The sequence below is a fragment of the Lactuca virosa genome, chromosome 7 (genome assembly GCF_052849685.1).
Source record: "Lactuca virosa cultivar CGN04683 chromosome 7, Lactuca_virosa_CGN04683_v6, whole genome shotgun sequence".
NCBI lineage: Eukaryota > Viridiplantae > Streptophyta > Magnoliopsida > Asterales > Asteraceae > Lactuca > Lactuca virosa.
Window position 1 is genome coordinate 139,189,665 of NC_136432.1, and position 7,009 is coordinate 139,196,673.

Sequence of the window (7,009 nt, forward strand, 5' to 3'; positions counted from 1 at the left end):
AGACAGGTACACTCCCGAAGCTTTGGAGAAGACTACCTAGTACCGTACTGCGACTCTTGTCTTCTACTGTATCTACTTTGATGTTTGAATATGTAATGTATATACACTTATGTAAAACTTATACTTATTAATGCAATGGTTGTTTGTACTTTGATTACTATGAAGCATGTGTTGTGATACTTACATGACGTCCTCCGCCCCCGAACATTTCCGCCGTTCTGGTTTGGGGGTGTGACATTATGATTTTGGGAAGAGATATATGGGAGGAGAGAGACCGAATTTATGAGGTGTAATATCCCTTTCTTTCGCTTTTATCTTTATAAAATTTAAATCTTTTATAAAAATAGCAAATATTTATAAAAGATGCAACTTAACCATGTTTTTATGCATAAAACTCTTGATTTTTTTAGACTAATAATTAGGGATATATGTTGAATATTTTAACTTATATCTTCCTTGATTGTATTTTGAAATTTTAATTTTTTTTTCCTATGATGTTATTATAAGTTTCATAACCATTTTTATAAATTTTGATATTAGATTTATAAAAATTAAGAATTTTTAGGCTTTTAGGGTTTTAAGGAGTTTGTAAGTCATTGGATATCAAAATAAATTGAATCTTTGAGGCTTCAAATTATTTTTGTGTTTCCTAACTCTTATTCAAGTTAGAAATAATATTTGTAATTTATTTTTATCGGTTTATTGGCATTCTATGTAGTGGTTTCGAGATTCAAGCGAATTTGATGAATGAAGTATACTAGTCCTAGTTTCAACTTTGACTTAAGCTTTTGTGAGACTTTGACCTAATGTCTACTTCTAGGTGAAGTGCATGATGTGTGTATATAATTCATGAAAAGCTGTCAAGTCACGGAATGACCCGAATTGGAATAGTTGTTATAGTTAAAGTAACTATAGAAGTCACATATCAATGTGAAATCTAAGTACATTATCCATTGTTTCTAATTGTTTCCAAGTTTCTAGTAGGTTATGACTTAGCTTCTAATTACTAAGTCTAGTATGTGTCGTGCCTATACGTTCAACTAAGTTTAGTCAAATCTAGAACTGACTCGAATTTTGACGGTTGCCATAGTTTTTTCCGCATGCACATTGATGGATGGAGCCCTGAGATGGTGGAGTAACCACATGAAAAATTCTGGTGTCTCAGTTGCCAACTAAATGTCATGGGAAAACATGAAAATGTCACACCCCCGAACCAGACGACGGAAACGTCCGGGGGCTCGTGTGACTAACAATTGAATAATCATCACAATGTATATACATGAAACATAACACATTCATCACCAACATTATATATTACAACCAGCATTGTTCACATCAAGTATATTGTTAAAATACATAAGTTCAAAATGTTCTAAGTACGATAAGTGATGTTACATAAACAAAATCATACACACTTACATATCTTCCAGCTTAACGAATACCTGAGAATACAAGTTATTTTGAAAACGGTCAACATATATAATTTTTGTGATTTCATAAGTATATTTGAGTAAAAGTCTTTGTATCTTTCATAAAAACCCAGAAAATCCGATATTTTCTGTAAAATGTTTAGAAAATAATGTGAAAATCGAGTATAAATGCATGTGTGAATTTCATAGTTAAAAACTTGTATGAGTGTAGTTTAGGTTCATTGTATTTTGAATAAATGATAATTGTATATGAATAATCTCCCCAGAAAATCCGATATTTTATGTTTTATAATCGTTAAATAAGTCGTTTCGCATTGACACAATTAAAGAATTTATCTTCAAAAGGTTAACTTTTTGGTATTGAATCCCTATATGAGCCGGTATAATCATGCATGATAATGACTAGGTCGCCCGTCTTGGTATTTTTTCCAAATGCTGGTCTTGCTAAGAATGTTGTCGCCCTAGACTGGCCTAGTCTAGCTGCAGCGAACAGCTAAGGCGTGGGGGGTCACCCCGTATAAATCTATACACAAACCCCCGCTTTCATACCAGGAAACTCTGATTATAACTACAGTCTACGATTGTACACTCAGTGGTGCCAACCGGCAAGTCTCACTAGATTCTCAACCTCTTTTTGTACTATGTTTAGTGTTTAGTATATGTGATACGTAATCGAAAGGTACATGATTAAGTATACGAAGTTTGATGATTACGTAAATGTAACATTTCGGTTTGCTAACACATGAAATTTACATTTCCAAGTCCCATTGACATGTAATTAGGTCGCAAAACCTAATAAATATGTCATGGAAAACATTGGGCTCATTACACACTTAATTGGGCCCTTAGGGCCCAATGGCCAAGAATTTTGAATATTGGGCCAAATAAATAGTTTTCGACGTATTTTATTCGTTCGTTTTATTCGGTTGTTTGTTTTAGTTCGAGGCTTAATAGATTGATGATAAAAAGCTTTCATTTTGTAAAAATTACATTTTTGGCCAATAATACTCCAATCTTGAATTAAGGCCTAAAGTTTTATAAAAATGACGCTTTAGTCCTTAATTTATAAAAGTTTGCAATTTTGTCCCAAATGTCTATAAATTTACGGTTTTAACCCAAAATGTTGTATTTTGACATTTATAACCCTGTTTTGCAGAAAAATACATTTTCAGCCCCTTATTTTTAAAAGTTTACACTTTCGACCTGATTTTTGGATAACTTTACATTTTTGGTCCAATTTGAAAAAAAATGATATTTTCACCTCTAAATTTGGTTTATTTACATTTATGACTCAAACTTTGGCCAAATAACATTTTTAACCCTTAAATTTCCATTTTTTTCGCAAATTGGGCCCAAAGGCCGTGAGGCCCAAAAGTTTGGCCCAATAAGCTTAAAATTTCATTTTTTACACTTTTAAAAGTATGTTTAGCATAAAATACCTTTTCTATACATGTAGGGCCTGTTTGGCCATTATAAAAACATAAATGACCCTTTTTGCCCTTATCTTTTGTTTTCTTAACAATTTTGACCCTTAACAAGGTTTTTGTTGAAATCCTTTGTATCTAAAACATGTAATCATTTTTGGCATGATAATATGTTATATATAATGTTATAGTTCATAGATCTTTGCTAAATAACACTTAAAATTTCGACATTTGTTGAGATCCAACACATTTTTACCCAATAAACTAAGTATTCACACCAAACATGCATATAACACATCGATCTACACATTTTACTTGTATTCTCCCCCAAAATCATATGAAAACCGAAAGCAAGGGGGTATGAACTCACCTTTGCTTTGATGTTTCGGTTTTGAAGAAGAAATGAAGAAGATTTTGGTCCTAGCAAGCTTTCTTGAGTAGATTTCGAACTTAAGAAGTTCTATGAAGCAAAATCAACAAAAACTTTGCTTAAAAGAGTGATCTAACATGAGAATGGAGTCATAAACTTGGATGTGTAACGACTTACCAAGAAGTGATGACTATCTTGTGAAAACCTTCTTGAAACACAAGCAATTTTCGAGATTTTGATGGAAGGGGTAGGATGATCCTTGAGGGTGTTTGAAAGAATTTGGTGTAGTGTGCGTGTGTGTTTGTTTGTCTTCGGCCGATAGTAGAAGAGGAGAGGGGAGTGAGTGATGGAGTGACTAGTATGGATACATGGTGGTTTAAAGCCTAGTTATCCTCTAAACAAAACTTAGGTGGCACCTCCCAAAGTCAACCCTCCATTAATCCCTTCTTTTCTCTCTTTTTTTTATCTTATACATGGGCCGAGATTTTGGGCCAAGAAGAAATGGTGGAGTAGTTTGGGCCCACTAACTTTAGCTAGGACATTTGGATCCTAATCATAAGGTTTTTTGGCCTATTGGGCTCTTGGAAGCATTCATGGCCCAATTAGAATAAAAGAATGGGCTTATGGCTCACTAATGGTTAATTGGATTAGTTATGGCCCAGTAAGGCCCATTAGGGTCAGAATGGATCATTCTAGACCCAAATGGTCCAAAATATTTTAGATTTATGAATTGGGTCCAATTAGGATCCAATTAGGGCTTCTAAGTCCAATAAGGTTGAATTGGGTGCTTATTGGTCCATTAGGCCCAATTAGACACTCCTAGTCAAATATGGACTTAAACCATGGATCTTAGGGCTTCAGACTCTTTGATAACATGAATGGTGAATCTAAATGAGCATTGAGTGAGATTTACTTATAGTATATGTTTTACAATGATTGAATGGTTACATAGGAATAGAATTTCCTAGCTAAAATGCTAGTTGTGACATCATCCCCCCGTTAGAGGGAATTTCGTCTCGAAATTCTTTTGAAAAGTTCTGAATGAATCTTCGGTAGTAACCTGCAAGACCTAAGAATTGGCAAATTTCTGTTGGCGTTTACGCTGCGGAGCCAGAATTCGCACTTGGAGAGTTTTGCATACAACTTTTCGGCTCGCAGAGTTTCTAAGATCTGTCGGAGGTGTTGGCTATGATCTTCTTCACTTCGAGAGTATATAAGAATATCATCAATGAAGACGATTACGAATTTATCAAGGAATGGGCAGCAGACTCGATTCATGAGGTCCATGAATGCAGCGGGGGCATTCGTCAGACCGAAGGGCATCACGACGAATTCGTAATGACCGTATCGAGTTCAGAAAGCAGTCTTAGGAATGTCCTCATCTCGGACTTTGAGTTGATGATAACCGGATCTCAGATCTATCTTTGAAAAGTAACTAGCTCCTTGAAGCTGGTCAAATAGATCATCGATTCATGGAAGTGGATATCGGTTTTTGATTGTGAGTTTGTTTAATTCCCTATAGTCGATGCACATCCTGAAGGATCCGTCTTTATTTTTAACGAAAAGAACCGGAGCTCCCCACGGTGAGAAGCTGGGTCTGATGAATCCTTTCTCCAGGAGTTTGCCCAGTTGGCTTGATAATTCTTGCATTTCTGCAGGAGCCAACCTATAGGGTGATTTGGAAATTGGAGTGGCTCCATGTACTAGGTCGATTCGGAATTCGATTTGTCGTTCTGGGGGTATTCCCGGAGGATCTTCTGGAAACACATCCGAGAAATCACACGCCACTGGGATGTCGTGAATGCTCGCTTCCTCTTTGGTTTTATGCACCACGTGAGCAAGGAATGCATAGTTCTTCTTTTGTAGACACTTGTGTGCCTTGATACAGGAGATAAGGTGATGGTTTGCGTCGAGTTTATCTCCGTAGAGTGGTAGGGTTTCGTGATTAGGAAGATGAAGGCGAACGGCCTTCTCACGACACAGAATATCGGCATGATGGGGGCTTAACCAATCCATGCCGATGATCACATCAAAACTCCTAATATTTACAAACATTAAGTTTATTTGGAAGGTGTGATTGTTTAGAGTTAGTGTACACCCTACATAGATATCCTTAGATGATTCAGTCTTCCCATTAGCCATTTCCACCGTGATGGCTTCATTAAGCTTTTGGAGTTGTTGATTTAGCAAGTGTTTGAATTTATTACTAACAAAAATTCGTTCCGCCCCACTATCAAATAGGATGCATGCATACGAGTTGTTAAGTAGGAACGTACCGGTGACAACGGCTGGGTCCTGCACTGCTTCACCCTGACCCATTGTCAGCACTCTCCCCGCTGCTTCTGCCCCTTGATTGTTCGCGTTGGGGTAGTTTCGCCTGAAATGCCCGGTTTTCCCACATCCGTAACAGGTATAGCTGGCTCCAACATTGGTGTTGTTGTTATTGTCGTTGTTGTTGTTGTGGTTGTTGTTGTTGTTTGGCATCTGGTTCTGTTGAAGCTGAGTCCTACAATACTTTGTTGTATGGCCCTTCCGGTTGCACCTTGTGCAACTCATCTCTCTGCACTCTCCATGATGGTGGAGGTTGCATTTGTTACACTTGGGGAGATTTTCCGAGTACTGCTTGGAAGCATATGGCGTGATTGAGGCTGGAGCATGTTGTCAATGAACGTGCAGGCTGTGAACTTGACCTTACACTCATCCGGGCACCCGCAGATTTCAGAGACAGACTCTTTGTAGGTGCATGCTCATCCGGGCACCCACAGGTTCCCTCGATCCATCGCTTAAGGGATATTACGCCTCCTGTCCCATTAGAGGTCTGAGGTTTGGCGTTGGCGAAGTCTTTGTAGGTGCATGCTCATGCGGATCCGTGGTTTGTCCCTTGATTGGTGCTTCCGGCTCCCTGCCCGTTGCCTTCTCCATTGTTTCCATTGCAAATCTGCGCCAGTGCTGCAGTGACTGTAGCAGACACTGCTGCGTGGAATGCAGCCGAGTTTATCTCAGGTGGGGTCGATGTTGCGTTGTTTCCACGGTTGGGTCTTTGAGGCATCTTTCAAGAACTATAAAATCTGGTAGCATAACGACTCTATGAGTAGTGTGATCACTTAAATATAGAGTCGGTAGTACATAGCATAGCACGCCTAAGAGAAACCTAATACTACGAGTAGATACCACTAATCCTGATCATACTAAGAAATTGACACACCCCAAAACCGAGAATGGCGGAAACGTTCTGGGGTGGAGGACGTCATGTACAATATCATAACAATGCATAATAGTAAAGACAAGCAACAACATCCATTGCATTAATATAATAATTGTATTACAAGCGTGTTCTGTACAGTTTGTAAGACACCAAAAGTATATTCAAAATAAAATATGAGTCTTGTATGTGCTCCATCTTCTCAAAAGCTTCATCTGTACCTGTCTACTGATGACCTGAGAATACAAGTTATTTTGAAAGCGAGTATCAGCATAAAGCTGGTGAGTTGATAAGTATTTCGTGTCATTGCTTGTATAAAAATGTTTACAACCATGTAGTATAATAGTTGATAACAATGTTTGAAAATAGTATGCTCCTTAGAAAATCCTATATTTTACAGTAAAAGTAGTCTTCTACCAAGACCCGGTTGGTTGCATGTTTGATCCTTTGAAAATGTAAAAGTTTTCCCAGTGAAACTATCAGTACGAAAATATAGTTTTAGACTTCATTCATATAAAGTAATTGGGAAAATAATGCTTTACCCCAGCAGTGTCACTGCCGACTTAATGTAATGAAAATGCAG